The sequence below is a fragment of the Elephantulus edwardii genome, unplaced genomic scaffold (genome assembly GCF_000299155.1).
Source record: "Elephantulus edwardii isolate Elephantulus edwardi_28Jun2011 unplaced genomic scaffold, EleEdw1.0 scaffold00169, whole genome shotgun sequence".
Taxonomy (NCBI): domain Eukaryota; kingdom Metazoa; phylum Chordata; class Mammalia; order Macroscelidea; family Macroscelididae; genus Elephantulus; species Elephantulus edwardii.
In genome coordinates, this window is record NW_006399919.1 from 1,724,746 (window position 1) to 1,733,699 (window position 8,954).

Sequence of the window (8,954 nt, forward strand, 5' to 3'; positions counted from 1 at the left end):
GAGAGTAGGGAAAACAGTGCAACAATGAATGAATGAAAACCCAAAATCTCTGTAAATGTTCATTCAAACTAATAAAATTTAATAATAATTTAAAAAAGAATCAAAATATCATATTACATCCGTTACAACTGAATTTCAAAAAAATCTTAAGACTAGGTTTAAAGCACTGAATGTCAGTGATCAAAGACCAGATGTGTTATGGGATGATATCAAGGATATAATCCATGAAGAAGAAAAAAAGTCTTTTAAAAAACAGATGAGAAATAAAAAGCTAAAGAGACTCTAAAAACTGTACTGGAACGTCAAGAAGCCAAAACAAAGGGGAAATGGGGAAACATGCCGAAGTAAAAGAGCTGAAGAGAAGATTTCAAAGGGCAGCTTGAGAAGACAAAGTATTATAATGGACTGTGCAGAGAGCTAGAATTGGTGAATAAAAAGACAAGAACTTGCTATGTATTTTTCAAGATGTTGTTGTTGTTGATGATGATTGCCTTCGAGTCGAGCATGACTCATAGTGACCCTATGACCAAAAGGCCTGAGGCCCCTCTACAACTTATCAACATTTATCAAAGTTGATAGAGTTTCTGGAGGCATGTTGTTTATAAAGTGGATGCCACTCCTGCTTCCAAACACATTTGATAATGAAAATGAATTATTATGGGAAGGTATTATTTTACAAGCATACAAAAATCTGGGAGCAATACCAAGTCCAGGAGACCAATGTCTTTAAGATACAGTCACAAAATTTCCCTCCATTTAGCTCAAGTTCAGTAAACTTTCCTCAATTGTTTAGGAACAAAGAGAACTGAAAAACAAATTTAAGCCTTGAGTCCCAATACTGAAAGAAACTAAGTACAATATATTGAATGACCCTAGAAAGCACCAGAAGATGGAGGAATACACAGAATCATTGTACCATAAAGAATCAATTGACACTGAAAAATTTCAGAAAGTATCATATGAGCATGAGCCAATGGTAATGAAGGAGGAAATTAAAGCTACAATAAAGGCACTGGCAAAAAAAAATAACAAGGCTCCAGGAATCAATGGGATATCAATTTAGTTGTTTCAATTAACAGATGTAGCCCTGTATGTGCTCGCCAGTCTGTGCCAGAAAATTTGGAGGACGGTTGTCTTGCTAATGGATTGGAAGTGGTCCCTATTTGTTCCCATTCCCAAGAAAGGTGATCCAATAGAATGTGAAAACTATTGAACAATATCATTACTATTTCATGCAAGAAAAATATGGCTGAAGATCATCTAAAAATGACTAGAAAAGTACATAGATAGGGTAGTACTAGATGTTCAAGAAGGATTTTGATGTGGCCATGGCACCAAGGATATTATTGCTGACGTCAGATGGGTCCTGGCTAAAAGTAAAGAATACCAGAAGAATGTCTATTTATGCTTTATTGACTATGCAAATGCATCTGACGATGTGGATCATAATAAGTTATAGCTAACATTGAGAAGAATGGAAATCCCAGAGCAATTAATTGTGTTCGTGGAAAACCTATACCTAGATGAGGAGGCTATAGTGCAAACAGAGCAAAGAAGCACTATATGGTTTAAAATTAAGTTGGGAGTGTGTCAGGGCTGTATTCTGTCTCCATATCTATTCAATCTGTATGCTGGGCAAATGATTCGAGAAGCTGGATTCTACGTGAAGAGGACTGTGGCATCAGGATCCATTGAGAAGACTCATCAATATCCTGGATTATGCTGATCATACAACCTTGTTTGCTAAAAGTGAGGAGGATTGGATGCACTGGTTGTAGAAGTTCAAAGAAGACAGTCTTCAATATCGGTTACATCTCAATATCAGGAAAACAAAGATTCTTACTACTGGACTAATAAGCAACATTTGGATGGATGGATGGATGGATGGATGGATGGATGGATGGATGGATGGATGGATGGATGGATAAAAGAGTGAAATTGTCAATAATTGCGGCTTACTTGGATCCACAATTAACATCTGTGGTACCCTGGGTACCAACAGTCAGGAAATTAGGAGATATACTGCACTGGGAAAGTCTGCAGTTAGAGACCTCATCAAGTTATTGAGGAATAATGATGTCGGTTTGAGGACTTAGGTGTATCTGATTCAGGCCATAGTCTTTCTGTGCATCTGAGCACTAGACAATGAATAAAGATGACAGAAAAAGAATTGATGTCTTCGAACTGTGGTGAAGAAGACTGTTGAATGTCCCTTGGACTGCCTAAAGAACAAACAAATAAATTTTGGAAAGGGTGCAACCGGAATGCTCTTTGGAGGCAAGGGTGATGGTTTTGCCTCACATACTTTGGGTATGTTGCTAGGAGGGCCATTCCTTGGAGATGGGCATGATGTTTGGAAAAGGAAGAGAATTGACAAAGGGAAGGAAGTCCCTCGGCCACATGGATTAACATGGTGACAGTCGCAATGGATACTGATGTATCAAAAAGTATGAGATGGCACAGGATAGGACAGGGTTCAGATCTGGTGTTCATAGGGTAGCTCTGGGTTGTACTTGACTCGATGGCATCTAACAACAAAAATAATGGAGGATGACTACATCAGATTATAATATGGAAGACAACTATTCAGTACTGGGAACCACAAGCTAGTCAAGATGATACATATTTTGGGGGTATGAAATCCAACCCTTATCAAGTACATAATTGTGGATAAAAGTTGTCTGCTACTTAATATTGCTGTTGTTATGTACCATCTAGTTGACTGTTACTCATAGCAGCCCTATAAGCAATATCTCCGAACTTTGCCCTATCTTGAGCAAGTCTCACTCTCTCAGATACACTTACTGTGTCAATCCATCTCATCCAAGGTCTCTTCTCTCTTGTGCTGTCCCTCCGCCCTTCCAAACATGATGTTCTTTTCCAAGGACCAGTCCATGCTGGCCATTGGCACAAAATAAGTGAGATGGAGCTTCAAAATCCTTGCCTCCAAGTAGAAACTTGGTTTCACCTTCTCCAGTGCAGACCTGAGTATTCTCTTGGTCTATGGTATGTTCAGTACTCTTCTCCACCGCCACAACTCAAAGGCATCGATTCTTCTACTATAATTCTATAATTTTTTTCAAAATGTGAAATATAAGATAGTAGTCCACTAAAATGTACTAATAATTTTAGCAGTGTTAAAAATTTTACAAAATAATCTAGGTTATGTTGTTATTTTTAGGTGCTGTCGAGTTGCCTGAGACTCTTAGTGACCCTATGTTCAACAGCCCTAAACCCTACTCTATCCTGTGCCAATCTTATTGTCTCTGACACACCTACACCCCTTACCTCAGTCACTGAATCAATCCAACTCATCAAAGGTCTTCCTCTCTTGTGCTGTCCCTCCACCCCCCTAAGCATGTTGTCCCTCTCCAAGGATTGGTCCTGCCTTGCAACATATCCAAAGTATGCCAGACGAAGCTTCAGAATCCTTGCCTCCAAGGAGCAGCCTGATCTCACCCTCTCCAGAATGAACTTGTTTGTTCTCCTAGCAGTCCATGGTATATTCAATACTTTTCTCCAGCACCACAGCTCAAAGATATCAATTCTCCTTCTATCATCCCTAGTCATTCTCCAGCTTTCAGATGCATAGCAAGTAATTGCAAAGACTCTGGTCTGTATAAGTCTCCAGACTAACATTGTTGCTCCTCAGTACTTTGTAGAAGTCTCTGACAGCCAACTTTCCCAACGCAATTCTTCTTTTAATTTCCTGGAGTGTTGATCGTGGAGACAAGCAAACTAAAGCTGTTAACAACCTCATTCTCTTCACTATCTATCATGATGCTGCTAATCAGCCCAGTGGTGAGAATATTTGCTTTCTTGATGTTGAGCTGCAATCCATATTGAAGGCTGCCATCCCCGACCCTCAATCTACTGTTTACTTAATCTAGGTCATGGTCTTTGCAATTACTCTGCATAAGATAGCTAGACAATTATTAAGGACGGTCAGTTACAGAAAAGGTTAAAACAATGTTTTATGGATAATAGTTTCTTCAGTGATCATATAAACAAACCAATGAAAATAGGGAACATAAAAATATTAAATTGTTATTATAATATCATTATTTTAGTAACAAGAATAACACATCTTTTTATATTAAAAAAGATAAAACTTACTGAACATTTGAAAATAAAAAAGTAATTACTTTTATTCCTGACAACAGCTGGCTCTTACTTGTATTAAAATGAATCCTAATTACTAATTACAAGGTAGGTGACTTAAATCTTCAGCCTTCAGGTCTGGTTTAAATTGTTTTTTTGTCAAACATTCTTCTAGGTAGTATAGCACTGGTCTGTGCATCTGCTGTACATAGGTAACTAGTGTTGCTGTGATGCTAAACACTGTGACACTGATGTGTAAAATGTGATAAAGGTTACCCATGGCAGACAGTGTTGGGTGGAGCTTCCCAATTAAAACAAGCTTGGAAGCAGGAGTGGCATCCACTTCCGAAATGGTTTGCCTCCAGAAACCCTATGAACATGGAGAAACGATCAAAGTTTTACAAGTGTTCAGGTCTTTCGTTCATAGGGTCGCTATGAGTCATCTACGACTCAACAACACTTAACAACAATTACTAATTAAAATAATAATTATTTTATTTTCTCAATGCAACATATCTTTGGATTTCTTGATGGCTGTGACTAACAATGCTGATTGATTGTGGATCCACATAAAATGAGGTGGTCTCAAGAAAAATGATCCAACAGAATGTGAAAATTATCAGCAATATCATTAATATCACATGCAAGTAAATTTTGGCTGAATATTATAAAAAATAGCTAGATAATACTTTAACAAAAAACTGCGGGGGGTGGGGGGTGGAACACCAAACACACACACACAACACACACACACACACATACATGGAACTGCCAGAAATCCAAGCTGGATTTAGAAGAAGCTGTGGCAAAAGGGTTATCATTGGTTATTTCAGATGGATCCTGAAAGAATCCCAGAAAGAATGTCTGTTTGTACTTTTTTTTTTTTCACTATGCAAAGGCATTTGGCCCTGTGGATCAAAACAAATTATGACTAACATTGAGAAAAATGGGCATCTCAGAACATTGAATTGTGCTTATGTGAAACCTATACCTAGACCACAAGGCTGTAGAACAAGAACAAGGGATCACTGCATGGTTTAAAAACAGGAAAGGCATAGGCCAGGACTTTATGCTTTCTCCATACCTGCTCAGTTTGTATGCTGAGCAAATCATTTGAGAAGTTGGATATTGTAAAGAGGAATGGAGTCAGGATTAAAGGAAGATTCATCAACAATCTGCTTTATAGAGATGACACAATCTTGCTTGCTGAAAGTGAAGAGGACCTGAAGCATTTGTATCAGAAGCTCAACAATTACGACTTCCAATACAGATTACATCCCAACATCAATAAAGCAAAAATCTTCACTATTGAGCCAATAGGCAACATAGGTGGAGAAAAGATTGAAGTTGTTATCAACTCCGTCTTACTTAGATATACAATTGACATCCTTTGTAGTAGAAATCAGGAGGTCAGAAGACATGCTGCATTTGGAAAATGTGCTCTCAAGGACCTCTCCAAAGTAGTAAGAAGCAATGATGTCTGTTTAGAGACCAAGGCACACTTGACTCAAGGATAGTCTTTTCAGTTACTTGCTGTGCATTTGAAAGTTGGAAAATGAATAATGATTAACTAAAGATCAACCAATGCCTTTGAGTTATAGTGTTGGAGAAGAGTACTGAATATCCTATGGACTGTCGATAGAAATGAGTAAGTATTTCTTGAAGGATGTGCAACTAAAGTGTTCCTTAGACTTGAGGATGATAAAGTTTCAGTTGACATACTTTGGCCATGTGGTTAGGAGGGAAAGTCCTTGGAAAAAGACATTCTGTTTGGAAAGGTGGAGGGTCATTGTAAGAGAGGAAGACCTTCCATAAAATGGATTTACGCAGAGACTGAAACAGCTGGTTAGAGCGTATCAAAGATGGTGAAGATGACACAGGTAAAAGCAAGATTCAGATCTGTTCTTCGTAGGATGACTATGACTCATGCGCAACTAATACTAAAAACAATTCAAATAAGAATTCTTTTAAACACGTTTCAAGTACTCTAAAGTTGTTATTTGTAATCTGTGTTTTAGTTTAATTTACAAACGTATAATATCTGATGTTTTCATTCACTGTAGTTAAAAAACATATTTTGAAGACAATAGGTATTTCCTTGAATTTTAGTAATGCAATTTCATAGACAATGCAATCTTTTAATTGCGTTTCAATATAATATTCTGCTTAAAGACATTAAATTTGCGGTAAGGGTAATGGTAAGATTGGGGCATAGACAAGAAGAGTGTTAGTTGAACAAGATGTTGAACATAAGTTTGTCACTGTAAGTATGGCATGCAATGTTAAAGTAGACTTTTTTTAGCAATTACCTTGGCTACCTCTGGTCTCCAGCTACCTTAACTACAGACACATGGTCTTATAAATTATCAACAGCTATATAACTAGGATGAGGGAGAGAGACACAGAGAGAGAGAGAGAGAGAGAGAGAGAGAGAGAGAGAGAGACAGTGCTTTCCACACTGGTCAACAAGATTTGAGGGAGACTGGAGCAAGACTCTGGTGAGAACAAGACCCTAGTGGCAAGACCCTGGTGATTGTGGCAGAGAAACTGTGGTATTGCTGTGGAGAAACTGTGGCAAGGTGTGATTTGAGGCTTCTTGCATTTATGCTAGCCACAGCTAAAGGTTTTGCTGTTCTTGTCAGATACTGAAGCAGCAGCTTACTTACAACTGCTCTAAGGCAAACCTTGTTATATGGCTGAGGAAACCAGAAACTTCCTGAATCTGTGTAAAAAAAAGAAAAAAACCAACAAACAAAACCAGGACTTTTACTAATTAAGGAACTGTGTTTTGCTGACTTGATGCTACTGGACTAAATGTGGACTTTGGTCGGGGAGTGGGAGAGGCAAAGAGTAGCTCACAATGTATTATTTCCCTAATTAACCTCACTCTTGTTATCACAACTGTGAGTAAAATCTGTGACTCAACAATGAATATTGAACCTCTAGCTACTGGTGTGGCTGTAGAGGTAACATGGGGCTGGGCTCCAGGCTCTTTACCTGCTTTCTGCTCTGGGGAAGGAAGGACCTGTGCTATTTTTATTCACTCTGGCCCTTTCAAAGAGACACTCACGGCCCGGTGCCCCCATGTCTGATTTTCTGCTTTCTAGACAGGCAAGAATGTTGGACTTTGCTTTGTTAAACATGCAATTATCAAAAGTAAAATCATTAAATACATTTAAAAGACAATAACTTTATTCATATACAAAGAATTTTATTTTAGATCCAAATGAAGTCTATTCTCAGCAACTATTCCTGGTCTCTGTCATTTCATTGTCTTCAACTGTAGATAGCGTCAAGTCTTGGAATGTTTCCTAAGTTTTGTCAGAATTTTACTAATAATAAATCCACAATTATAAACGATCAACACCTTTGTTGTTATGTTAGCTGTAATTTAATCAGCTTTGACTCATAATGACCCTGTGAACAATAGATCTAAACTTTGCCCAATCCCACTCAATACCATGATCTATACAGTTGACTCTATTGTTACACCCACTGTGCCAATCCATCTCCTTGAGGGTCTTCTTCTCATTCTCTGACTCACCACCTTTCCACAGAGTATCTTTTTTTTTAAGGGTTGGTGTTTCCTGACAACAAGTGTGTGAGATGAGGTTTCACCATCCTTGCCCTAAGGAACACTCTAATTTCACTTCCTCCAAGACTGAGTTGTTTGTTCTTTTGGCAGTCTATAGGATAGTCTTCTCGTACACTACAATTAGGACATCCTTATTCATTATCCAAATTTCAGATGCAGGTTGTTGTTTTTGTTATGTGCTGCTGATGACGTGTGACTCATAGCAACCCTCTCTAGAACAGCTCTGAAATCGTCCCTGTCCTGGGCCAATCTAACTGACTACCCCCATTGCCCTAGTTACTGTATCAATCCATCTCAGTTGGCATCTTCCTCTCCTGTGTTGTGCCTCCACCCATCTGAGCATGACATTCTACTCCAAGGACCAGTCCCTCTTGACCACATGCCCACAGTATGTAAGACAAAGTTTCAAAACCCTAGCCTCCAAGAAAAAATTGTATTTCACCATCTCCAAGACAGACCTATTTGTTTTCTTGGCAGCCATGGTATGTTTGAGACTCTTATCCAGCATGACAACTCAAAGGTATCAATTTTTCTCCTGTCATCCTTAGTCACCTCTCTGGTGCATAATAAGGAATTGCAAAGACCATGACCTGGATCAGGCACACCTTAGTCTCTAGACTGACATCGCTGCATCTCAGTACGTTGGAGAGATCTCTGACAGCACATTTTCCCAGTGCAATTCATCTTTTTTATTTCCTGCTTGCTGTTGACTGTTGAGCTAAGCTGTGGTAAGAATCTTTGTCTACCTAATGTTGATTGAGCTTCAATCTATACTGAAGACTACAGTCCTTGACCTTCTGCAAGTCCTCTTCAGTTTCAGCAAGCAAGCCTATATCATCTGCATAACATAGGTTGGTGATGAGTCTTCCTCCAATCCTGATGTCACATTCCTCCTCATAAAGCCCAGATTCACAAATGATCTATTCTGGACATACATTGAAAAGGTATGGAGACAGGACACATCCCTGACCCACTCCTTTCCTGATTTTGAACCAAGCAGTGTTCCCTTGCTCTGTTCTGAGTGAGGACTGCTTCCTGGTCCAAGTATAGGTTTCTCAGAAGCACAATCAAATGTTCTGGGATATCCATTCTTTTCAACGTTAGCCACAATTTGTTGTGATCCACACAGTCAAATGCCTTTGCATAGTCAATGAAACACAAATAGACATTGCTCTGGTACGCTTTCCTCTCTGCCAAGATCCATCTAACATTGGTGATAATGTCTCTAGTGCCATGGCTTCTTCTTTTTTAAAAAAAA